The sequence below is a fragment of the Pithys albifrons genome, chromosome 2 (genome assembly GCF_047495875.1).
Source record: "Pithys albifrons albifrons isolate INPA30051 chromosome 2, PitAlb_v1, whole genome shotgun sequence".
In the NCBI taxonomy this organism is placed as follows: Eukaryota; Metazoa; Chordata; class Aves; order Passeriformes; family Thamnophilidae; genus Pithys; species Pithys albifrons.
The window spans coordinates 21,563,149-21,589,928 of NC_092459.1; positions in this window are offsets into that span (position 1 = coordinate 21,563,149).

Below are 26,780 nucleotides of genomic sequence, written 5' to 3' on the forward strand. Positions count from 1 at the left end.
GCTATCAGCTAAGAAGTCACAGCTGCTTGGAGGAGTTAGCTACTCCCTAGAGGTTTCTCATGGGAGCTCATCAGGTTCTCACAGGACTCTGCAGGTGCGTGAAAACAGTCAGGATAAAATAATATAAATATGGGACTTGTGAGATATGGGTTTTAATCAAATAAATGTTCTAACGTGGTGGTGTGAGACTCTTTTTAGCCAATAAGATGTATTTCTAACCCTATATAAACCATGTGCTGTGTGTAATAAAAGATCTTCACTACAAACCTCATAGGCTTGTTGGGTGAAGTCCTTTCTCTCCGCAGAAAATTTTTTACTTTACATGGGGGTGCACTCTCTGTCTACATACGCTCTTACACGGCCTACACATCAGTGTGGCTTTTCCATACCTTCACATCAGGGAGGAGAAATGGGCCGGAAGCCATCACAAAACCATGGTCACTCTCTCCCTTACCCTGGCCCTAAATTTCACACATTTCCTCCCGTAGCCAGGATTCTAGAGCTTTCCCCTCAGAGGAAAAACTGCAGTAGCCAGGAGGTATTATTACTTGATTAAACAGGCCATAAAGCTCACCTCTCTCTAGCCCTGGTCTCTCCAAGCAGGAATTTCTAACTAACTTCTTCTGTGTCTTTTCACTCAAGAACTGTGCAGATTGACCAGGGGCCAGCAGTCAGCAGCAGTTTCAAGTTCAGCCACTTGTGAGCCATCTGAAGTTTCTCTTTCCAAGGAAATGCTGTTATGTAGAAAAGTGACATGTCACCTGGAAAGCATAGACTTCCCCTTGATTTCCCAACAAGGACAATGTAGTATATATTTGTATATTTGCAGTACTTTCCTCATATATAACAGTAATTATTTTGTCAGACCACCTCCTTCCAGATCCATTTAATATCTTTATCCATGGTCTGGACAAGAGAATTGACAGCACCCTCAGTTACTTTTCAGATGACTCCAACCTGGGAGCAAGTAGTGTTGGTCTCCTGTTGATCTGGACAGGCTGGATCAATAACCTGAAGTCAATTGCACAAGGTTCAACAAGGCAATTACTTGTCTTGAACTTGGGTTACAACAACCCCAGGCAGCACTACAGGCTTGGGGAAGAGTGGCTGGAAAGCTGCCAAGTGAAAATGGACCTGGGAGTGCTGGTCGACAGCTGACTGAACATGAGCCAGCAGTGTGCCAAAGAGAACAAGAAGGCCAATGACATCCTGGCCTGTATCAAAAACAGTGTGGCCAGCAGAGCCAGGGCAGTGATTGTCCCTCTGTACTCAGTACTGGTGAGGCTGCACCTCAAGTGATGTGTCCAGCTCTGGGCCCCTCAATTCAAGAAAGACATTGAGGTGCTGAAGCATGTCCAGAGAGGGGCAATGTGTGCTATGTGCTCAGATCATCACATCATCCACCAGTCCTTCTATGTTCACAAACAGCAGGTCTGGCTGCTTCCCCACCTTCCCCACCTTCTGGCCACCTTCCCCAGTTGGCTTGCTCACCAGCTGTGTCAGAAAGTTCTTTTCCACGTACTTCAGTAACCTCCTGGACTGCTTTCTCTCTGCTGTGTTGTATTTCTGGAAGATATCTGGTAAATTGAAGTCCCCCATGAGAATAAGGGCCAGCAATCATAAGACCTCCCCCAGCTACCTGAAGAGTATTATCGAATATTTTGTCTGCCATTATTACAGACTATTTTGTCAGTTGATTAAGCAAAAACAAAATACTTGAAAAATGTCTCTATTGATGCAAACACATAGTGGAAAGTACATGCAACGACCACATATATAGTGTCAAATATCTTAACACTGCTCTCCCACTATGAGTCATACTAAAGTAGTCTCCTCAAAGCATGTTTTCCTGAAACAAACTTCAGTGTGGAGCTATCTGAAGTGATTTCTGGCAGCATGAAGAGTGTTAGGTTACAGGTCATTTAAACAAATTTCTTTTGATTTTTAAAATGTGCAAGCTGCCTTTGTTGAAGGACCTGTTGGCATGAGAATGCATATTTAAGGTGCATTAAACCTGCTAGTTATACAAAAGAGCGTGGTGTAATTGTTACATTTGTACATGAAGGCACAGAGGTGAATATGAATTTAATTCTTCAGAGTGATCAATTAGGATTTTGCATACAAAATTTGCCCCAGAACATTAAGATCAATTTATTTTCCATTTCAAAATAGAATTATTAATATGTCATCAACTATTCTAATATATTATAGTACCTAATAGTACCCTTGAAAACATTTCAGTGTTTCTTGTGAATCCTATAAGATGGGTTAGATAAAATGAAATTTAAAAATTCCTTTAGTTTTCCACTGTCAAGTGCTCTTCTCAAATGACAATAAGTAAAATACGCAATTTCATCCTGAAGTAATCCATGGTAGATCTGATGATATACTGCCTGTCAGTAATTAACTTTCTGTCAAAATATTTTGGCAAGCATCAACTTCATGAAACCATGAAGAAGGGAGCCTTGGTGCTTCAGGCCCAGTCATGAGACAGCCCGGTTGGAGACAGCTTTGGGCTATGTTGTCTGGTGGGACAGTGACCAATCCACAATGCAGCTAAAGGATATCCACAAAGCGGAAGAGGAAGGTCATTGAAACAGCTTCTCTCCAGTTAACAATATCTATATCCAGCCAACCTATTTTAATGCTACCAAAGACACAGTGACTGAAGTACAAGTTTCAAAACTACAGAACTAATAACAAAATAGATGCCCCTTCATTACAGGTGTTATAGGTTTAGCCAGGTGGGCCTAAACTTAGGTTTTAAAGTTCAGCTAGGCCTAGGATTGTCAGCTGATTTAAGCTGGGCCGAGCTAGCTAACAGCTGACTTTTTCCAGCCAATAATATTGTATTCCATACCATACTACATCATCTCAAAGGGTGTAAAATCCAGTGTGTGGGAGTGGCTTGGTCAATTCTGCCATGGCCGAGGTACAAGCTGGACGTGACCCAGCTTTTGTCTTGAAGCAGGCCTTGCTCTGCCCCTGCTGCCTCTGCTTGCATTTTGTTTGCATTCAGGGAAGTAGAAACATTTTTGTTGTAACCTTTTCCATTTCTTGCTATGTGTCTCTTAGAGTACTTACAGATCTAGTGTTATATATATGTAACTTGTGTAAGTGTGTGTTATATTGTAGTTTCCTCTTAATTTTCTCTTTTCTGTATAAATACATGTAGTTAGTTTCAGCATAAACCTGTTTTGGAAATTGTTTTTCCTCTCTCCCTCCTCTCTTCCCTTGGCTGGTTGCGGGGGGGAGGAACCCTTTTCACCCTGTCCTGGACAGTTGGCGTTTTGCCAGCTCAACCCAGGACAACAGGCCAGCTCATTATGTTAAGAACAATAGGATGCTTCTTCATCCATGTTCATGATGTATTTCAAATAACTTTATCAAATTATGTTGACCAGCACATGGCTATGTTCCTTCAGAAACTGTTTCAGCTTGAACATATTCACGCTTGTATCTGAATGTTGTCAAAGATGTTCTCCAGGAATAAGTCAGTATGCTTTTTCTTCCTCCTTATCGTAATTCTACACTCACTTCTGGAGAGTGCCTTGAAGAAATCAGGCACCTACTGGTTGAGGAATGCATCTGAAATTTCCTTAACATTACTAAAGGTTAGGTTATGCAGCAATTAAGAGAAACAGATGTTCTTTGTTTATTAAAACAAATTTCCAGATGGTTCAAGATCACCACATTGTACAAATAGTAAGCTTAAACAACTGCTTGCTTTTACTGTAATTACCCTCCAGTTTCCCTCTGCCATCACCCTCTAGTGTGTACCATACTTCCATGCTTCAGCTTTTGTCCCAGCATTATATTTTATTTGAGATATGAACTTTGTCTGCTTATAAAATTTCTAGAAATGTTTGGAGCAAAAATGGCAAAATAAAAATGGTAATAAGGGTTCAGAATAAAACTATCCCTATGATCAGAAATACAAAACTCCAAGCAAACTGGTAACATAACACCTATTAGTTCTGCAATTGCTTAGGAATAAAATAGTTGTGCTTTTTTTAAAAAAATAATAATTTCTCATAAATATCTTACCGCAATAGGAAGCAAATGTCAAGTTAACGTGTTAGTCACAGCCTGTTGTTCACACAGCATGCTTCCACACAGCAACAGCTTCTGTGTCTCCGGAAGGAATTTTCTTCTGCCTCCAGCAGATAATGAAACACACTGCACACAACACATTACTCCCCCTCACAGAACAGCACAAAACCTTATCTATGACCTCAGCAAAATAACAAGTACTAAGCCCTGAGATATTTGCCACGATGAGTTGTGCACTGTTATACTGTAACACCTGTTACAGTGTAAGACCACAGCAGATGCTTTGCATTGTAGTGTGAAGACCCACATGTAGTTAATATCCATGGAAGATACAAAGCCTCAGCACCTAATCAAGTGTAAATCCAAAAGGAAACTAAGGGTAGCAGTTTCTCCATCAGATATAAAACACCCATAACTCAGTCAGATTACCACTGTCCCATGGAGAGCCTGACTTGGGCATCCCACTTGCCTCAGTGATCCTTGCTGCATATAATGTTGGGAACTCCTTAGAAGGCCTGATTTCTTCAATAGTGACTGCATGAGTTGATTGACTTAAGGTCTGATCAGACAGACAGCGCTAGACTTGTTTGCCCCAACCACGTCTGGCAAGGTAGTCATTTTCCACAGCATATTCAAGACTTTTCATACTGCCTACACCTCTATATGATCATCAATGCAATAAGAATTCAGGACTGAACGTGACCAGGGCTCGTGCTTGAAATTTTCTTTTGATCCACTTGATCCTATCCATTGTCCTATTACAGTTCTGAGATGTTGCTGCTCTTCAGAGTAGTGGCATGATGGAGTGCCTTGGCACATTTGGGTACTATTAACTATGTCCACTGAAAACTGCTTTTGGTACTCCTATGCCCTGGTAAGATGGACACTGTAAAAGCACACAAGGAATAGTTGCAACCCTGTTAATATTTTAATAGGGTAAAAATTATCATGAAGATTTTTTTCAGTGTTGAAATTTTTAACCTATTACTCAAGATAATGATACAGACCACATTTATTGTTTATTTTCCTACCACTGCTTTAAGTGGTGAAAGAAAAGCTAATCATTCAGATAAGCTACTTCTCTGAAACTGTGAGACACAAGCAATTATAGATGGCTCAGACAGATGGTATTCTGCCCCTACTAGGCAAGATCTCAATTATGTCACATACACATTGCCATGAGGAACAAATGTAGAACTGGGAATAAGGACTTTTTTAAACAAATGCATTGTTGTAAGTCATTCTGAGCTTACACCTGAGTAATGGTGGCCTGGTTGTTCTAAAACAAGAATAAGACAGCTCATTAGTGACACTGGAGCACTCAGTCATTAAAACATGATAACATCTACATATGATGCCAAAAATAGTGAAACTGTTATTTTTACCCTCAATGGGACCAAAATGTTTACTTGCCCTCACATAACTGGATACCCTAGAGATGCGAAGTGTGCAAAATAGCAACTATGCTTTCCAGGCAATGTGTGGCCAAGCAAATCAGTAAATTCATCATTCAGGTCAGTGTGAATGGAAATGTGAGACTATTGGTAGTATTGCCCTTTTTTAGCTCTGGAGGATACTACTACATACAAAGGCTTTAAATTTCTTATTTTCACTCATTAATCGTAGTCTTGCCTGAGGGCTCAAAAAGAAGCATCAATGAACATGAAAGGGTTCCTGCAGACCTTGTCAGACAAGGGACCAAAAGGGGACTCAACTGTCATATGTTGCAGATGCTCAGAATCCCTTCATTTTCTTCCTCTGTGTGCCATTTTGACCTCTTCTAAAATATACCTGATAAGAAGTAGTGCCCTCCTTTTTGATATATGGGCTTTGTATTTCCACAGAACATTTTGTATATAAGAATTTGAGCTAGCTGAATCACTCCCAGCCTACACAGTACATTTTCAAAGGGTCTATAACCACAGAGAAAGAAAATTACAACTTTAGCTTTATTTGGAAATGCTGTACCTTTGTCTAGTTAGTTAGCTAAGTGAATAATGAATAAGTGTACAAACAACTGGAAATGACAAGTATTTTTGCTAGCTTGGAAGCTGTTAATCTTGTAATTAAAGGCTTTGAGATTTGAAAATCCATTGCAGTATTTTTTCAATTAAATATTTCCATAATAGCTCTGGGTCTGGAACTCAGGCAGGTAAAAACCATCTTGATCATTTTCTCTCCAGCCAAAGAGATTCCAGCTGGGATCAGTGTGCCCCCAAGCACTCGTTGCAAGTAATTACCTTGCAGAGGGAACACAGCCAGAGAAATGTTACAGCATTACTATTATTACTTTTTTTGGATTAAGTAATAAATATTTAAGAGAGGAAAACTAGCCCACATGAAATGACAAATGAGCACACACCAAAATCCCACCTACTCAGCTGTGCACCTTAAGGCCTCTTCTACCTGAAATAAACAGCAAAAATAATTCCCTTCCCCATCATTGTGAGCTCTTATTTTGCTTAACAAACTTAACTCTCCCTTAGAGTACAAAACTATTGTGATATTAGTTACTTTTATAAAAGTTTCTAGTCCGTTTCCAGAGTGAGGTCAAAACAACAACAGACAGCACAATACAGGATAGTTTCCTTTGTAGACCTAAGGGTGTTTCTCAACTTCTTTCAGTTTGCAGATCCCTAGCTCTGTCTGAGGGAGGTGCAAGTCTTTGTACAACAGAGTTAACCTTTCTGACCACAGGAGCACATCTTTTATATGATTTTTCACAGCATTCCAAGGTAATTCAGAGTCTCAAAGATCCACAGACCCTGGAGTGAAAATCAACAAAACCATTCTTTTTCCATTGCCATGTCATGTTTAGTCACTCACTCACTTTTCACTCAGCTGATAATACTTTCTCATACAAAATTTTGTGCCAGAAAATCTGAAAGAATAGGTACTAAAGAAACTATAATGAGCTGTGAGGCACTTATAAAAATTTCATTTTATATCAAAGAAATTAATTTTAAAATTACCCTTTATTTGATCTTTCACTGCACTTTTCCTAAATGCAAATAAATAATATCAAGTTTAAATAGACAGGTATGATAGAAATTTGGGGAAATATTTAGATTTCTTAGAAGTTACTTATAGTCATTCTAATACTGCTCTGGTTTTGATAAAGTATAAAAATTTTGCAAAAAATAATAGTGCTTTTAACAATTAGACGGATATAGAGTGTATTCTCAATTCCCAGTTTACATGCATTTCTAAGCAAATTTTGTTTTGCATGTAGTAATAATAAAAAATATCTTCAAAATCCAGTTACCAGACTGCTTACCTGGACACAAGGCTCTGGAGCCACCCTTGTTGTGGTTTCACCGCTGACAACCAAGCCCCTCTCTCCCCTACCAGCAGAATCAGGAAGGGAATTGGAAAACACAGCCCCATACTAGCCACTGTGAAGAAAATTAACCCCACCACAGATGAAACCAGCACATGGCTGTGGCATTATCTGCCTATGTAAGGCCAGCAGGTGCTCAACACAGCTTACCTTCTCCCAGAGCACCTGTCATGGCCAGTGCTGTGGCCCTGAACTGTCCTAGAAGGTTATCACTCTCTCTTCCTAACGTTGTCTCAGGGCTCTCTGCAGCAACATGCAACAGAAGAAAAAAAAAAGGCAAAAAATCAACATAGACACAAGGTTTTAGATATAGTTTTCCATATGCTTTTTGTATTTCTGATTTGTTTGTTTGTTTGTCTATTTGTTTGTTTTGGAAGGATCTAACCTTCTTGGATTTGCTTAGTCTGGAATAAAAAAGTCTTTGAAATGACCTAATTGCATCTTTCCAGTACCTGAAGGAAGCCTACAAGAAAGATGAAGTGTGACAGGACAAGGGGAATGGCTTCAAACTGAAGGGGAGTACATTTAGATCAGATGTTGGGAACAAATTTTTTACTATGGGGGTGGTGAGGCACTGAAACAGGTTGCCCAGAGAAGTTGTGGGTACCCCATCCCTAGAAGTGTTCAAGGCCAGGTTAGATGGGTCTCTGAGCAACCTGGTCAGGTGATAAGTGTCTCTGTCCTTGGAAGGGGGTTGGCAACTAGATGATCTTTAAGGTCCCTTCCAACTCACACCATTCTATGGTTCTTATTGGCAAGGACTAAGTTTTTATCATAAGACATCATCCATGTCCTGAGAGGAGCTCAAGACAACTGGGTGCTACAATAACATAAATACTTTGCATCTGCTTGTACCCACAGGAGTGAATCTCAGCCCAGACATTTCCTTGTAGGAAAGTTCCATAAAATGGATTGCAACTGTAATCCATGTTTACTGGGTTCCTCCACTCCAATATTATATGATCTTTAGAACTAAATAAAGCTTGAGGGTTTTTTCTATGTTCTTAATATCATATTGTGTAAACGTAAAGCTGGTGTGTGCTGAGAACAGTCTAAAAATTGTTTAGTGTGACTCTGTGGCAGAAATGTATCATTTGGGGCTAGTTCTGTGAAACTTTTCTTCACAACTGACAAAAACCCACCAGAAATTACATTTAAAAATACATCAAGGAACTGATATAGTTTTGGGGTTTTTTCCCAAGCAATCAACACAACTGCCAAGGTCCAATGTATGTGCTAAAAATGAAGTATTTTTCTTATAAACAATAGTCATGTCTCTTTAATTAAAGCTAGCTAGAAAACTAATTTATGGAACATGATGGAAACTTCTTAGTAGGTAATCCTGCAGTGAACCAGATACTTTTTATAATTTTACTTCAAAATTTACAAATTCAACCAGCATAATCTCATCTAATTTGAATGTGGACCCCTCAGAGATTTGCACCAAGCCACTCAAAATACTCACTGATTTCAGAGGTTAAAAAGTATGGGTTTGTGATATCTAAGAAGCCTAGAATTTTAGTCAATACTTTGACCCATAGTCTCCTAAGATTTACTTTTGTGTTCTCCATATGTCAGAAGAATTTGCTTCAAGATCTCTTTACAATAGGGAACACAGAAGGAAAGCTACCACACTGGTTTTGTTCTACTGCTTATGGCTTGTTCTCCCACCTCCTTCTGTAGAGACCCAGGACAGTAAGTCTGAGCCAGAGTTTAGCATAGTTCTCATCTTTAAAAAACAGATCCAAAACTTTATTCGGGTCTTATGCCAATTTTTTCTTATAGCATCAAATATTTAGGTAATATTAAAGACAATAATGAGACCATTAGAAGGTAATAAGAGATAGCAAAGTTTTCAGCTCAAGCAGAAAGCTCTTAGCTTAGATTGACAAAAACTGGTACAGCCTTATTATTGGTGGCATTGACTCTATTGACTAGCCTGTAAATCAAGGAATATTAATAGATGTAAAAGTATAAAGAACATGGGCTGAAATTCAATTTACTTCTGACATTCATGAAAAGTCTAGTCGTAATACCTTGTGAGGAAGAGTTTGCATTCTATGTAGAAGCAAAATGCTTGCCCTTACAGATGATCTCCTTTAAATTATTGCCTTTTAATATTATTTTAAACCTGTTTGTTACTTAAAACTTAAAATATTTTCCTCTCTATACCTTTTTTTTTAATTTGTATGTTTATAGTTTCAAATTCAACAAACAAAAATCCAAGATGCTAAAACATAGCTCAACACATGAAAAATATTTTCCATAAATCCATTGCAAAAAACGTGCATAAAACCACTTGACATTTTTAGTAATATTTTGTTCAGAGAACATCCCAGTTTCATCTGGGAAATTTCACAACTTCATGTGTAATATTACCCTAAATTTTAGGATAAATGAGATAGGAAAAAGACTGTGGAAACTCCCAACTTATAGAAAGCAGAACATGTTAAGTCTGCTCCCAGTAGCAACCTTACGCTTTTTACTTTCCCTTTCGAAATACACGATTACTCCATGAGTTGAGGCAATTTTTTCTCAAAGGCCTCTCTATTTTCCTCAAGTAAAGGTGAAAAGGACAAAATTACATGGGGACAGATAGATATTCATTTCTTTCATTTTAATTAATCCCTAAAGTTTCTGTCCAGCAGTATAGAAACTGGGAGATTTGACCTTTCTCAGGTGATCTCAGAGGAGAGGTAGATAAGGGGTGGGTTTCAACAGCTGTAACTGTGGTACTCCTGAGCTTACCTCTCTCTTTGCTGAAAAAGCCAAAAAGTAAAAGAAAAAAAAAAAAAAGAAAAAAAAGAGGAAAGAGACAGAAGGGAAAATCAAAACCAGGTACACTTAAAAGCATATTTAAGTTATTTGCCTAGCTTAGCTACTCTCTTATGCTGTTCTTTAGTCACTGGAATGACACATCCACTTCCCAAGACGACTGTTTCCATTGCAGGAAGAAAACCAAGCATGTGCTTAAAACGTGCAAGGTGAATCACCTGAGGCAACTTCAGAAGTGAGTCCACCAAGATGGGCAATCAAGATCCCTCAGGATCTCAAACAGTGGCCATCAGAACTCTCCACTTCTCCCCAAGGAATCTAGAAAATGTATACTAGACACTACTCTTTAGCCAGCTAATAGATGAAATGGAGCCCACTCCTTACCTGATATTCAGTGGGTGTCTTCAATGCAATGATTCCCCTTGACAACACAAAAAATACTCTCAAATGCAGGAGGCCTCTTAGAGGGACAGCCAGTCCTATTCTCCAAGTTTACAAATTACTCCACTGGTGCCTCTCCTGTACACACAAAAAGACAGGCAGGCAGTGCTAAGGGGCAGGGGCAGAGGTCATTCTGATGTCCCTGTGTACCAATAATGTCCAAAGGGACCAGATCACAACTGAGTCTCAGGAACTTATCTGACTCCCAGATGCTTTACTGCTATGAGGCAGCAGGACATGGTTTCCTTTTCTTTTTTCTCTTCCAAGCCATGTAAAAACAGGCTTGGCATTGACACGAAGGAAATGAACTCAGATTGTCACCAGCAGCTCTTCTGCTCCTGTGCCATTCCTGCTTTCCTGTCACCTCTAGCACTCTGGCCAAGGACAAACACAGTTTGGTTCAACCATTGCCTCTAAGATCCCAGCTTGATCTGCTGCCATGATAATCAGTAGATGGTGGAAACAAGTTACAGAAGTGTCCACCACTGAGCATTGCTGTTATTAGTAGTAAATAAAATGCTGCTTTAGAATCTAATCTCTCTGTCCAGCTGAGAGCTCTTGCCCAGAACTTCTGCCAGTTGTGTCCAGCTTGGCTTCCTGTGAGTCTCTTAAGAAGTAACATGCTCAGAGTAAGCTTCATCACTGGGAAGCTTTATGCACATAGCCCAGTTTCCACAGTGTAAACTCTTACAGAAACTCCTGAAAAATTTGTAAGGTAAATCTAACAGGGCTGAGGAAAGGTGACAAGCAGGCAGAATAAGCACAGGGAAGAAATAAAATATTAGGAATCAGCAAGACAATAAAGAAATAACAAGAGGCACAGCATAAGCAGACACAGTTTAAAGGGAGAAAGTTTAAGGAGCCACATAAAGACCTGCAAATACCTAAGCAGCAGGGATTACCTAAGAAGAGGTGGCTGAGTTCAGGAAGAGCATATCTTTTATTTGCCTTGGTCATGGAAGAGAAAAAAAAGAAAAACCCTCCCACAGTTCTCAATTTAAAGTAACATTTTACTGTAGGTTAAATTTGCAATTTTTGTGGAGAAAAAGAAGAAAATGGAGGTAAGGAGAAGAAAACTATCACAACTGAGTACAATAAGCACTACAAGGAGTAAATAGCCTCCTTACTTAGGCTGTGTGGATAGTCCTAATAGAGACAAATAGCACGGTTGCCTGGCATGATATATGAAAAGTAACATCAGCAGTTCACTGAATCGTAGCAGTTCACCTAATGTAATGACTGCAGAGAAAAGCTATCTGACCTAAAGAAACATTTTATCTATGTGGGATATTTTTTTACTCTGAAAACTGTCAGAATTGCAGTCCACCTGAATCCCAGAACTTCATGAGTTGAAGAATGAAGACTCATAAATGTCTTGCCTATCCTTTTGTTCACCATAAAAAAGTGACCTGCCCCAAAAAAAACAACAAGTTCCAATCTTGCAAATCAACCTGAGCTTGACAATGTAAGGGCTTTCAGCAGATTTTTGAACAGGTGCAGGTTTAACCCTAAACATTTTTCACAAGCACTTTTAGGACAGAAGTAATAAATTAACTGTATTCCTTTGACATATGTCTGAATCAGTCGCTATATTAGAATGGAAAGAGTAGATCCTCTTCTTCTGTCCAAAGGGCAGGAGCATTTCAACATAAGAAGAGGAATCCCTCAGCATAGCTATGACATAGTCTATCCAATGGTGTGCACAAACAACTTTGTTTCACAGTGGGCCAGTTCTAGTGTCAAGGCAATTCTGGCCATTGACAGCACACAACATGGTGAGAAACAGTCCTTGCAAAAATTCCTTAAGTGAAATATATCAAAAAGTTAATGGAAGATACATTGTTTAAAGGGTAATCAGGAGTTTCTCTCAGTTTTGATGTGTTGGAAAATTAGTCTTTAGTCTTCTTTCAATGGATCCAAGACACTAGTTTTCCTTTAACAGCAGTTCCACAGGTACAGTGAACTGAATCAGTACATACAGTTACCACTATTCCCCTGGGAAGACAGCTCAAATCACACACCAGTTAAAATTTTTCAATGTGTTCCCCTAATAGAAAATATTACACAGTCCAATAGTGTTGCATATACAAAAATAGCTTTCCAGAAATAGCGTCTCTGCTGCACTGGAATTTCCCAGAGGATCACTTACTGTTGTTTTATATGTTAACACACTTGTGTAGAGTGAAAGTGAAACATTAGCAGTAGTTTTCTTATTGCCTACAAATGGCAGTTAAGCAACAGTAATACTGCTTTAGATTTGAAAAGCTTTTGCTTTCAAAATTTTGGCAAGTTGTTGGAATAATTCTGTGTTCCATTCCCAGTGCATAAATCTCAACACAGTGGGTATATTCTCGGTTAAATTACTGAGGGGAGGAAGCCTTGCAGTTGTCTGAATGCAATGAATTTGGCAAGATAGCTCTTATTGTACTTTTTAATCGGACATTTTTTCCACTGCTCAGCAAGAGCGAGTAATCAGAACAGAAAATTATTCCAAAATGTAAATTAGTGCATCTGATGTAGGAATCCAGTGCATACAAAAAGTCTTGTATCAAAAACATTTCCTTTCCTGCTTCACTGCTGGATATCCAGCCTTTGAAATGAAAGAACTCTTTTCTAATCCTGGTGTTATGTTAGTGTTTCTTTTAAGTATGCAGCACACAGGCACACACGTATCACATATCTTTGTTTAGAGGTTGTAGTTTGTATTAAATTTAATTCCATCTTTCTGTGACTAGGGTAGATTGAAAACAAGGGCAGTTTCTGTTAAATACTATACTCTTCCACAGAAACATACATGTTTAAGACATCTCGCTGAGATCTGGCTAGAAAATGAAGCCTTTTATTAAGGCACAGCACCACTGAATGCAAATACATAGAACATGACTACAGCTGAGACATCTCAATGCTAACAGCTTAGAATTTTAACTTAGTGAAACACATATTTCAAAACAGTTAAGACCACAGATCCTTCAATCATTGCATCTTGAAAATTTCATTACAATTATTCTAATGAGGGGATTAAGAGTTCAGAACCTGCAGGGCCAAACCTTTAAGTAATGTTGACAAGCATTTCTTAAAATGTTGTTCAGCCCTCTTCAACATTTTTCCCACCATATGAATTTCAGGTTATGTTATTTAAATAAAATGGAAATAAGAATAGGAGTTAAGCATATATTGGAAAAAGTACAGAATATATTATATATAAGATGCCTTTCAATGTTTCTTAATAATCAATGTATAGGAAAGAGAGTAGATAATGTCTATGCAACATCACTGAAGTACAGAGACTAAAAAGGATAAAACTATAAACATGGAAGAGTGGATCAGTAGGCTCAGAAAGATTCACTGAGCTCTGTAAAGATTCAAATATAGATCTGATTGTGGAAGTTAAGCTCCAGCTACTGCTTTGACACAGTGACATGTGATACAGGGAAAAGACCTGACCACCTGGCCCTGACCCAATATATTATTAAAATTTCCATATATTCAGGAACATGTATTGCTTCACTGACTTTGCTGTAGCTTCATACAGACACTATTATTATTTATTATTTGCATTCTGGTAGCTGCCATCAGCAGCCAGAGCTTCAGTGAGCTAGTCATTATAGAGACATTTACAGAGCTCACAGTTTTCATGAGAGGCAGTATATCAAAAGGCACAAGCATGATTGGGAAGGATGACATTACAAATGAGCAAATCGAGCAGGGAAGTCTGCTGAAGTCATACTCACTGTTTCTGTGTGTAAAATTCCAATCACGCTAAAGCATATTTCAAAAGAACACTCTATATTAGACAGAAAGGAAGGAGACACAGCTGCACAATAGAAGAGTGTAATTATTCTAGTTTAAGCAAAGCGCATGAAATTTCTAAGAATTTTTTCACCTTTTTGAATACCTCTTCATGCTTTTATGGAGGTATTTTTCTAAACCCATTTCAGTTTTAAGAGATTGTGATATGCATTTCGGTCATTGACAGAATGAATTAATCATAGTCACCTAAATTAATTTTCCTATGTGACACCATCGTTTTCCTTGATTTATTATCATCATGCACATAAACAATTTTAAAAGGTAAGTAACATTAGGTTATTGAGAGAAATAAATACCAAATATATGAAATAGGCTTCTATTTGCTGTTTGAGTTTAATAAGAGAGTAGATACTGAATAAAAAGACAACCTGGAACCAAACAATGCTTCTGGGAACAGCCAATCATTACTTTATTCAATATGATCTTGAAAGTTAGGCACTTGTCCTGAATATCAGGCAAAGCAAAAAAAGATGTGTTTCAAGTGTATCATGTGCTTCTGTAACAAAATTGTCAGAAATAAAGCTAGGAATATGGAAAGAATGGATGTCTGCTTTTTGCATCCTGTCAGCATACAGAAAAAAGAATTACATTTTGGAATTTTATTTGTTAGAACTAGTAATGCTCTTTGACTGGTTTTAACTATGCTTTAAAATGGTTGAGAAATTTTGGGCTAAATCCTAGATGTAAATTCTCTCAAGAATTCAATGTGTTTGAAAATTAAATTTCAATCCAGAACACAGTTTGTGAAGTTAGAACCTTAAATCAATAGAGTAAGACTATGTCTTCAATACAGGTACAGTAATGTAACTCTGAACTGACTTGAATTTTGCAGGTTTTGCCCAAACACTGACTCATATAAACTGTTTCAAGCATGATTCTCAGAATTTACTATCTTACCTATGAAAACTAAAAATCATGCTTCAAAAGTTATTTAAAATTGCCTTTACTGCAAGTATTTACTGTACAAAAGTAGCTAAAGCTATCCAAATTACCAAAATCACTATGTTTAGATTCTGTCTTTTACCTCCCTTTTCGGATGTCACAATTACACTTCATGTAATTTGGAAACTTCAACAATAAATTTCCTTTGACTGTCTCCATAGCTAGAGAAATTTTTTCAACCTTGCAAATTAATGACCCCACTAAAGACTTCTGAAGTAGACAGAAAAATAAGCAATATGAAGCAGAAAAGAAAGTCTAACAGTACTTTGTAACATTTCTGTTGCAGTGAACTTGTATTAATTAACTGAGCTTTGACCATAATTCTTGGTTTATATGAAAATTGTAATTTTCCTATTTTTCATTTAATAAAAAGAAAGAAACACTAGTGTTGAAAACTTCCTATCTGTGTAAAAATGACTGAAAATATATCCTCAAAAGGCTCAGATTCTGCACATTCTCCAAAATAACTCCAAGTATTCTTACAATCCCATTGCTTTAAAGCTATGGTAATTTTGAAGAGAAAGCCAAGCCTGATTTCAGTAGTTCAGTGATATTCCAGAACTTGGCTGTTTGGAAACAAAAGATGTAAGACCCACTCCTCTCTGATACAGCAGATGCTCTGGTTTTTGCTTCATTGCTAACTCTTCACCAAAGAAAAAATCTACCAGAAATTTACTGATGGGTTATGATAAAAAGTTCTTACAAACATCCCTGTTGCAGTATCTGCAGAAAAGCTGAGATGTTTCTCAAAAACTACTTGTAAATATGAAACCATACAGGAAACTCTCTTAGGGCTCCAGCTTCAACATTGCCAATGTAACTAAACCCCCTGTCCTTTCTCCAGACATCTTAGTAACAATAATATGATTGTTAGTACACCCACATTTCAAGGTAAAATGCAGAAAACAGATATCAAAATTAATAACTAACACTGTATTAATCAATTAACAACATACTAAGGCTGTATATGCAGGTAGCAGGGGATTTCTAACAAAGAAATATTTTGCCATGAACTTACACAGTACATGAGGGAGAACTCCAAATATCTTCTTGACACTGATAATAGTACTGGTTTTTAAAATAACATAAGCAGCCACTAATTCAAATGCTGAAGATAAAAGCCATCTGATTTTAAACCAATATTTCCTCCTACTTTGAATTTTTTTCTTATAATTGCTTCTACAGGTAGTTGAATGACAATTTATCTAAGAATCTTCTGGTGCAAGGCTGAGGACCTTTGAGAAGGAAGACCAAATTACAAGTTTTCCGCTCAATAAAACCGTGCAAATAATTCCATAATAGACAGTTTTGAAATCTGAAGTGCTGCTAAAGGTTCAATGCTGCTAAAGATTTTCTAAGCACTATGCTAAACAAATGGTAAATTACTATTTCTAGAAATTGACTCATACTCTGTCGTATTAAATGCTCTTAGTACAGTTACTTAGAGATTGTACCAGGGAAACATTGTGTAGTAAATTAAATCAAAGAAAACTTCCAATTGAGGTTTTTAAAAGATCTTGAGCACTTTTCATTTTCATGATGGGAACAGATGATGCTCTTGCAGAGTCCCTCTGAGGCTGAATCTCCAATTCAATCATCAGTGAGCTGAATTGAAGAATTTCTTATGAACAAATAAAAAGCAAAGCATACCAGAGAAGCATTCAGACTTCCTGTATGACTACAGTCACGTTGGTCAGTAGTTCATGTCTAAATATTTCCAGGAAGAAACACCTACCAGGATTGACCTAAAACTTGAAGACAGTAGATTGGGTAAATGATTATTTGTGATTCAGTGATCATTGTCATACAGGATCATAGCCAAAGGAACTATTTTGTTTCTGTTAATTTCTTGGGTATGCTTGTGCAGCCTTCCCTACCAATTTGAATGGGGGATATCTAATTCCTGAAATGTAATAAGAACCTCAAGGTCTTTAGCAATATCAAACTATTGTAATTTTTATGACTCCACAAACTGATATCTAAACCAATTATATCTTGGCAGAGAAGAGCAGAATAAGCATCTTCAGCATTGTCTAAACCTCTACCTCTTTTTCAGCCACATTCATCTCTGCCATAACTTAATTGATACAGAGTTTCCAGTCTTAGAAGAGCACCTAAATTTAAATTCACATAGCTTAACATTTTGTACTGGTTTTAATCCAGTACCAGACAAAGAAGAAAATGCCAGGAAGAATTATTCTCAAGTTTGAAAGGTTTTTGCTGGAAAAACTGCTAGCTAGAGAAAGAAATCTTTTCAAATGTGATGAAGGGTAGAGAGCACTACTGAAAATTCTGTTTCTATCTTCTAGTAATTAAGCAACTTTGCTGTAAATGAGCATCCTTTGACTTCTTCCTATTATCATGTATTCCAAATCCCCCAAATACAAATTCTTACGTGTGATCTGAAAAAACAATTTAAAATCAAGTACCAGCTTCCAGCCTAGTTAGGATCAACAATTATTATATCTTTGCAATTAACTGTATTGAATCTACATGCCCTTGTACTGAATCTATATCAGCAGATGCATCACAAGAGCATTCCTGTTCCACTCTTCCACTCTTCTTTTTTGCTGATGCTTCTCTCACAAGTCTCACAGAAGACTTTTAGTTACTAAACAACACATCAAGACTCATCAAGACTAGTGATAACTCTGCACTCTCCCTTCACTCGAGAATGTGTATGGCTGCCATGGTTTAAGCCCAGCTGAAAATTAAGCACCACACAGACGCTCACTCAACACCCCGTCCCCTCCCCACCCTGGTGAATGGGAGAAGAATCAAAGTAGAGCTTGCAGGTTGAAGTAAGAACAGTTTAATAATTGAAAATAATTTAAATTAAAGTAATAATGGGAAATTACAACAATGATGATGATGGAAAGTGAAAAACAAATGCAACCTCAATAAGAAAATTTATAAAACCTGCTGACTGGTGCCAGACTCCCTTTTCTGAACCCAGACGGGGTCCCTTCCAGACAATGTTACCCAGTTTATATACTGGGCCTGACATTCTGTGGAGTGGAATATCCCTTTGGTCACTTCAGGTCACCTGTTCCTGTCTACTGGCAGAACATGAGACAAGAAAAACTTCTTTGACTTAGGACTTAGCAAAACACCAAAACATCAGTGTGTTGTCAACACCATTCTGAATCCAAAATATGGTATTGTTACAGATACTAATAAATTAACTCTACTGTAGCAGAAGTATCCAGAAACTTTTCCATGAGTTTCATAACCTTTGACAACCTCTACATTGGCTTTACTAAGAGCATTGGAGTCAGGTGTACACAAACAAAAGCTTTTAAACAAATACTTTTATCCATTTTTCCCCCTCCGGGTCTGTTCTCAGGCTGTTGTATGAATTACGGGGTGTATCCTGCTGTTATTACCTTCTATGGAAGAATTGTCATTTACTTCTCTGCAACCTACAAGTTATATAACTGAAAGTTTCTGCAGGCTGGAGAATATTTTATTGTTTGCAAACACAAGTTCCTCACATATCTCAAAACAAAGCTAGGTAATAACAAATATTTAAATTTTACTGTAACTCCTTCTCATCATAGCATCACCTTTAATAGCCATTTACTGTTGCCTTATAAAAAAAATGCAAAAATTACTCCCCAGAACTATTGACCATTTACCTCCAGAAAATGCGAGAGAACATGAATTTCTACTTTAGAGTGGAAAACTTAAGTTACTCTACATTGCTTTTTGCCTCTAAAATTAATGAATCCTCAATTTTGACAGGGAAAGAATTCATATCATGACTTGTTTCCAAGTGTCTCTAGATTGCCATGCTATTGGGTAGTTGGCCAGACATCACAGCATTTTGTTACAATTTTAGCCAACCATTTACTCATTCTATGCAGTGTAGGAGCCTACTGTTGACTCCTCCAGTAAAATCCTTTTCCTCGGTGGACTTCTGGCACCAGCAAGTTGGAGATATACAAGTCCTGTAATGGAAAACATCTGGTTCATTTGATAGGAAAAAAAGAGGGAACTGATTCATATGAAAATCCCCTTGAAACTCTGAACTGCAAAATATTTTGTATTCTGTTGAGAATTTCAGCAACCTTCTATTCTTTGTATTCATTTGATATCTTAAAAATTCATGTGATAAATAAAGCATTTAAATAAAATTACTGCTGCTATGATATTTCATTTACTAGGAAGACATATTTGACAAGAAAGAGGATTATGACAGTTTTTCACTTCACTTCTTTGTTTGACAGATATGTTATAACTGGTGCAAGAAGTATTTCAAAGAGGAGGGTGAAAGCAGCCTTACGAAAGATATAAGTGAGATCCAGGAGGAAAATACCAGAAAACAAAGAGAATATTTAAATGGTGCTGGATTAAGACAACTGGGAATGTATGAAAGCAGGAAAAAGTCATAGACTAGATTATGAGAAAATTGAACATAAGCAGAGACACAGAAGAATTTCCACAGGGATTCAACAATGAAGGTAGTGAGGGACAGATAAGACAATTTTATGGCAGCATTTCAGAAACTGGATTCTAAAAGGCTAGTCCTGCAATGGGGAATCACAATAAGTCTATGAAGTAAGGACAATGAAGAATGTAGGGATAGTTTAATGAGTAATCAAGTGTAACACATAATTCAAAAGCTTTGGCAGAGTTCACTTTGCAGTTAAAGTACAATCCTCATTCATGTTTAGAGAAGCTTGAGTATTGTAGTGCCTTCAAGCAGATAAAAAAGCATACATTTTACTTGTTGTGAATCTTAAGCACTAAGATTTTAATTAATGCTTAACTTTACCCTTAGCTTCTTCATTCAGAGAAAAACTACTACGTTCAAATTCACTGTTAAAAAATGGGGGTCCACAACTATTATGAATATGTATGTGCATGATAAACTTCTGAGGGCTTCCCTGAAATGAACCTGAAAATCAAGCAATCATGTAACTGAAGGCTTACAAGAGGTAAATAGATCACAAGATAGACAGCACTACACTCTGACTAAATGACTCATAAGTAGTTCATAAGCAATATTACAAAAACATTATCAATTAGTGAGAAAAATCAAAACTCTTCACACAGAAAAATAAAGATACTGAGCAACTTACATCATTCTACAGGGCTACCTATTTATATATATTTGCATTAATGAATGCATTGATATCTCTGTCTTTTCTTTCTCCTTTATGAGGGACAAATGTAGCTACAGATCTTTCCGCAATGGAATTTTTTGGGACTCCAGCATAAGGAACAAAAGCCTGAGAGAGAGGTGGGACACCTCAGTGGGACTCCACAGTGACTCATCACTACAATGCAGAGAAATAATGAGGTGAATCAAGAGAACACAGGAAGAAGAAAGGTAACAGAACCTGAGGCTTTTAAACAGGCAGCATCATAGGCAGCGGTAATGTGAGGAGAGGAGATAATAAGTAAAGAATACCCCATGGCAGCATTCTGAGGTATTGAATATTATATTTGTTTTGTTTTATTTTGAAAACAAACAATGTTGTGAATTGGTTCATAACACAGAACTACACAAAATGCAGAGAAGGTTGAACACTTGGATGAGAGTGATTCTAAATACACAGCAAAATAATGTTGGCAGAAAATACAGAAATACAAGGCTTGAGATTTACACAAAGAAAGCAACATGAAATGAAAGCACATTATATTTCATTAGGTGTAAGGTGGAGGAAATATAGGTTGACTATTTAAGAGGGAATGTGAATAAATAATGAATAATACTAATAAAGTCAAAATATCTACTGCCTTTTTGTTATGAGCCTTTGGACAATAAGATTAATAGAAACCATGTATGTAACAAACTTTAAAATAGGGTAGCTCAGGCCCGCAAAGAGCAAGTTACAGAATGCTTAGAAAAATGGGACATAATCAAGCCAGTAAATGGGATGGATTTCAATGAAAATTTTAAAGAAAGTAGCAACAGTGGTCTCTGAATTATTTGCAGTTAGTTACCTAAGAGAACTTGAGGGGAGAGAGACAGAGGTAAGAATACACAGTGGAGGACTTGAGAACAGTAAATATAATCCTTTTTTTCTTCAGAATGATGAAAAGGTAGGACTGTACATAATGAACACAAAAAGATATTGTGAAAAGTTATTGAATTATCATTCAATTAGCTCCTGAAGGAAACATGATAGGAAACATCTCAAAAAGAAGCACAAAATCGTACCATCAAAATATCTCACCTTTGACAGTGCAGAATCAATAGGGAAAAGCAAAAGATATTTCATATATTTGCAAAAGAAATTCACTGCAACTAGAATTATCTTACAGCAGTGAAAAGACAGGACAAATAAAGCTGATTAAAGTGCAGTGTTCAGTAGTTTTTGGCTACCTTTGGAAGCTGTACCCATTAAATTCCTTTATAGGACTGTTCTAGGTTTACACTAATAGTCTGGATGCTGGAGGACAGTGCACACACAAAAAATGCACTAAGAGGAAGCTGAGTGAATAGGAAGCAACTCAGGAAAAGCAACGACATCAGAATTATTTTGCTCAATTGACAGAAAGATCTGAAGTTAGTAAGACAAAATAAATCTAAAAAGGAACAAAAAAGAAGTTTGCAGAGATTAGAGCTAATGAGTTGCAAGTTGCAAGATGATAAATGGGTTTCAAATACAATAGGAGGCTAAAAGTAATACAATACATATTTCAATGTAATGTAAATTAGTCATGCCACTGTAAGGGAAAGTCCTGTTCTCCTGCTGCCACATTTTCCTCCATTTTGCAATGGAAAAACTTTGGCATATCTATTGTGTAAACCACATAAAAAATGCAATGCTAGTGAAAAATGACCTTTTTTGACAGATTAGTTTTCAGTTCAAAGGAGAGGTATGTGGATGGAGAGAGGAAGACTGCAGCAGGACTGAGTTATTACAAGTTGAGTTTTTTCACTTTTTAAGCTTAGTTCATAAAACACTTACTCTAAAAAGTATTGTGGAATATCCCAGGAAGAACATCCCAAGTCGATGTAAGACAAGAGAGAGCAATTCATACTGCTGAGGTCCAGCCCTCCACTGCAGGTCAGGAAAGCAGAAGCCAGCCCTTCTAAGAAAGTGATAGATGGTGAAGAAAGTGTTCAGAGGAGCGCAGTGAAAATAAGAGTCTTTGAAGGTATTGACGAACTTCTACCACTGATGGTGTTGGGGCTGAATCAGAATGTTACAGTCTTGATGTGCTGGAGCCTATTTCAAGTAACTCAGGCTCCTTCTAGGCACATGTTTTATAATTTTAAAATGCCTTACATTTTGTTGAAAAATACTTTCATTTCTTAATTTACAGAAACTATATGCTTTTATACATGCTTTGTCATGCCATGTTATCTCTGTTCTAAGTAACACAGCAACTTCAACCAACTGTCCATGTAGTTACTCAATCTTATATATGTTTCTTCATTTTCTGAGTGTTTTTTCCAAGGTTTCAAAATTAGAAAACGTCATCACTTTAATATAGAATTTAATGCATTCTCAAATAAGGCCATTTTCAGTTGTTTTTAACAACAGAGGTGATGGCAAAATTTCCATAACTAAGACCTGAAATTTACTTCAGAGTTACCAGAAATCTTCAGGGAAGATATTAGTATGAAATAGTGACATGGGCGGGCTCATGACATTTTGACTTTTGCAGCTGCTAAGGGTACATTCACAGGGCTGTTCAAATAATGGCTCACAAAATCCACTGAAAGGCAGTAGGCTGCCACCAAATAAACTTCTGGGGTAAAAAATCACCAGCAGCTTCCTAGAAAGATATTTCTGTGAAACCTGTGTAATCAAATTTTTAGTTTGCTGTTCTTGGTCCACTTGTAGGACATAGGGGAAAGAAAGAAAGAAGTCCTTTGACACAGTCCCAAACAACACCCTTTTCTCTAAACTGGATAGATAAAAATTTAAGGGATTAACTGTTTGGTGGGTGAGGAATTGGTTGGACAGTTGCATCCAGAAGGTAGTAGTCAATAGCTCAAAGTCCAGGTAGACAGCAGTGACAAGTGGTGCTCATCAGGAGTCTGTACTGGGATAAGTACTGTTTAATATCTTTATCAATGTCATAGACAATGGGATCAGATGCGCTCTCAGGAAGTTTGCAGTTGACATCAAGCTGAGTGGTGCAGTTGACATACCTGAGGGACTTGATGCCTTACAGAGGGATCTGGACAGGCTCAAGTTGTTCAAGGTGCAAAGTTCAGCATGCGGGTCAGGGAAAATCCTGGTATCAACACAGGGTGGAGGATGAATGGATCAAGAGGAGCCCAGTGGAGAAGGGCCTGGAGTACTGGTGGATGAGAGGCTGGACATCAATCAGCAGTGTGCATTCATAGCCCAGAATGCCAACTGTATGCTGGGCTGCATCAAAAGAAGTGTGACCAGCAGGTCAAGGGAAGAAATTCCACCTCTCTACTCTTCCCTTTTGAGATCCACACCTGGAGTACTGCATCCATCTCCAGAGTCCTCAGCATGAGAAAGACACAGATCTGTTGGAGTGGGTGCAGAGGAGGGCCATGATAATTAACAGAGCTCTGGAGCCCCTCTGCTGTGCAAAGAGGCTGAGAGAGTTGGGGATGTTCAGTTTGGAGAAGAAAAGGCTCTGGGGAGACTGTATTGAGGTCAAAGATGGGGACAGACTTTTTTCCAGGGCCTTTTGTGATAGGACAAGGGCTAATGGTTTTAAACTAAAAGGTGTTGATTTAGACTAGATATAAGGAAGAAATTTTTCACAATAAGGGTGGTGAAACACTGGAACAGGCTGTCCACAGGGAGATGATGGTTGTCCCAAGCCTGAGACCATTCAAGGTCAGGTCAGATGTGGATTTGAGCAACCTGATCTAGTTGACAATGTCCCTGCTCATTGCAGGGAAAGTTGGACTAGATAACATTTAAATGTCCCCTCTAACCGAAACCATTCTATGATTCTACAATTCTGTGATTCTGAGACTGCTAAGGGGTCTCATAGGGCTGAAAGGTGGCAGGGAGGGCTGGGACAAGCAGTTTTGGGTTTTTGGAATAATATCCAGCCATCTCCTCATGCATAATCTAAAAACTGGATTGAATCACATTAGAATCACATAGAAGTTACCAATGATTCTGAAGTTAAAATCAAGTGGATATGTGCTATGGAAAGGATTCCTTTCAAAGGGCACTCTTTTAACAGTATATGGACATTAGGTTTTGTGTATGCCTAAGACTAAAGTATAATCTTTTCATCCTTCAAAATTAAACTGAAAAATATTTAAATTAATGATGTGACACACACTTAGCTCAAGTGACTATCATGCCATCTCAGCAGTACATGTGGTGTGTGCAATAAATAAGGCTTGTTCTGGCCTGTGAAGCTACTGTTAACCTTCTTAGTGCCCAAAAGAAATTCCTTGGTTTTTTTAAGAGAGTATTAGAGTTTTAATTTCAAATGGAAAAAAAATACTCATTGCTGATTTTAATTGAAGAATTACTTAGGTGACTGTAAGTGTAGAAAATAACTGCCATTTTCTCTAATCATAGAATAGTCATTTAAAAAGTTGGGTTTGCTCTTTCAGAGAGTCATCACCATAAAAAACCTCTCCTTTCAGAACTGCTTATATATAGAACACATTATTATGCATCTTAGCTGAGTCTTTATAGAATCTACTGTTATCTTTGTGATAATTTGCTATACAACACGCAGAAAATGCATATTAAACAGCAATGCAATACTTCCATCTTTTATGCCCATCTCCATGCAGTAAGTCTAGACTGGGTTCCTCCCTGTCCCGGATCAAATTTCACATTTTAATTTACCTCCATGAAGATCCAAAGTTTTACATAATAAAGAAGAAAAAAAAAATCACTTCTCCAATTTGCTGATTCAAACATCCTCACCTCACAGGGATTAACATATTTGCAGAATAAGGTAACTTTCCTTTGACCCAGCTCTTTTCAAATGAACTAATTTATTCATCAGTAATCCTTGGCAACTTTTTTGTTTGTTTGGGGTGTTTTTGTACAGCTAATAACAGTTTTTCCTCTCCTTGCACTTTTGGATTGGTACTACTAAGTAAGATTGTATTTTCCTGGTGCATGCAAGAACAAGCAATTTATCTCTAGTAACAAACGAGCAATCTCATTTTACCCCATTAAATACTTTATTGTATCTTTTCTATCTTCTGAATTTTTTCCTCAGTGTACAGAATTGATTTCAAACTTTTAGTGCTTACATAAGACACTAAAATATAGAGGAATTTATCAATTTGTATAATATTCCTGACATATAGAATCATAGAATCATAGAATCATAGAATCAAAGAATCGATTGGGTTGGAAAAGACCTCCAAGATCATCAAGTCCAACCCTTGGTCCAACTCTAGTCCATTTACTAGATCATGGCACTCAGCGCCACGTCCAATCTGCGTTTAAAAATCTCTAGGGATGGTGAATCCACCACCTCTCTGGGCAGCCCATTCCAATGCCTGATTACTCTCTCTGTAAAGAAATTTTTTCTGATATCCAACTTAAATTTCCCCTGGCAGAGCTTAAGCCCATGCCCCCTTGTCCTATTGCTGAGTGCCTGGGAGAAGAGACCAGCCCCCACCTGGCTAGACCTTGCCTTCAGGTAGTTCTAGACAGTGATGAGGTCACCTCTGAGCCTCCTCTTCTCCAGGCTAAACAACCCCAGCTCCCTCAGCCTCTCCCCATAGGGCTTGTACTCCAGTCCCTTCACCAGTCTTGCTCTTCTGTGGACTCGCTCCAGCACCTCAATATCCTTTCTGAACTGAGGGGCCCAGAACTGAACACAATACTCAAGGTGTGGCCTCACCAACGCAGAGTACAGGGAAAGGATCGCTTCCCTGGTCCTGCTGGGCACGCTATTTTTGATACAGGACAGGACCCCATTGGCCTTCTTGGCCACCTGGGCACACTGTTGGCTCATGTTGAGCTTCCTGTCAATTAGTACTCCAAGGTCCCTTTCTGCCTGGCTGCTCTCCAGCCACTCTGTGCCCAGCCTGTAGCGCTGCAGGGGGTTGTTGTGGCCAAAGTGCACTTGGCCTTGTTGAACTTCATCCCATTGGAATCCGCTCATCTCTCAGGTCTATTCAGATCCCTCTGCAGAGCCCTCCTGCCTTCCAGCAGGTCGACACTCCCTCCCAGCTTGGTGTCATCAGCAAACTTGCTGATGATGGACTCAATCCCCTCATCTAAATCATCAATAAAGATGTTAAACAGGACTGGACCCAATACAGACCCCTGGGGAACACCACTGGTGACTGGCCGCCAGCTGGATGCAGCTCCGTTCACCAGCACTCTCTGGGCCCGACCCTCCAGCCAGCTCTTAATCCAGGAGAGGGTACACTTGTCCAGGCCATGGGCTACCATCTTTTCCAGGAGTATATTATGGGAGACAGTATCAAAGGCCTTGCTGAAGTCCAGATAGACCACATCCACAGCCTTCCCCT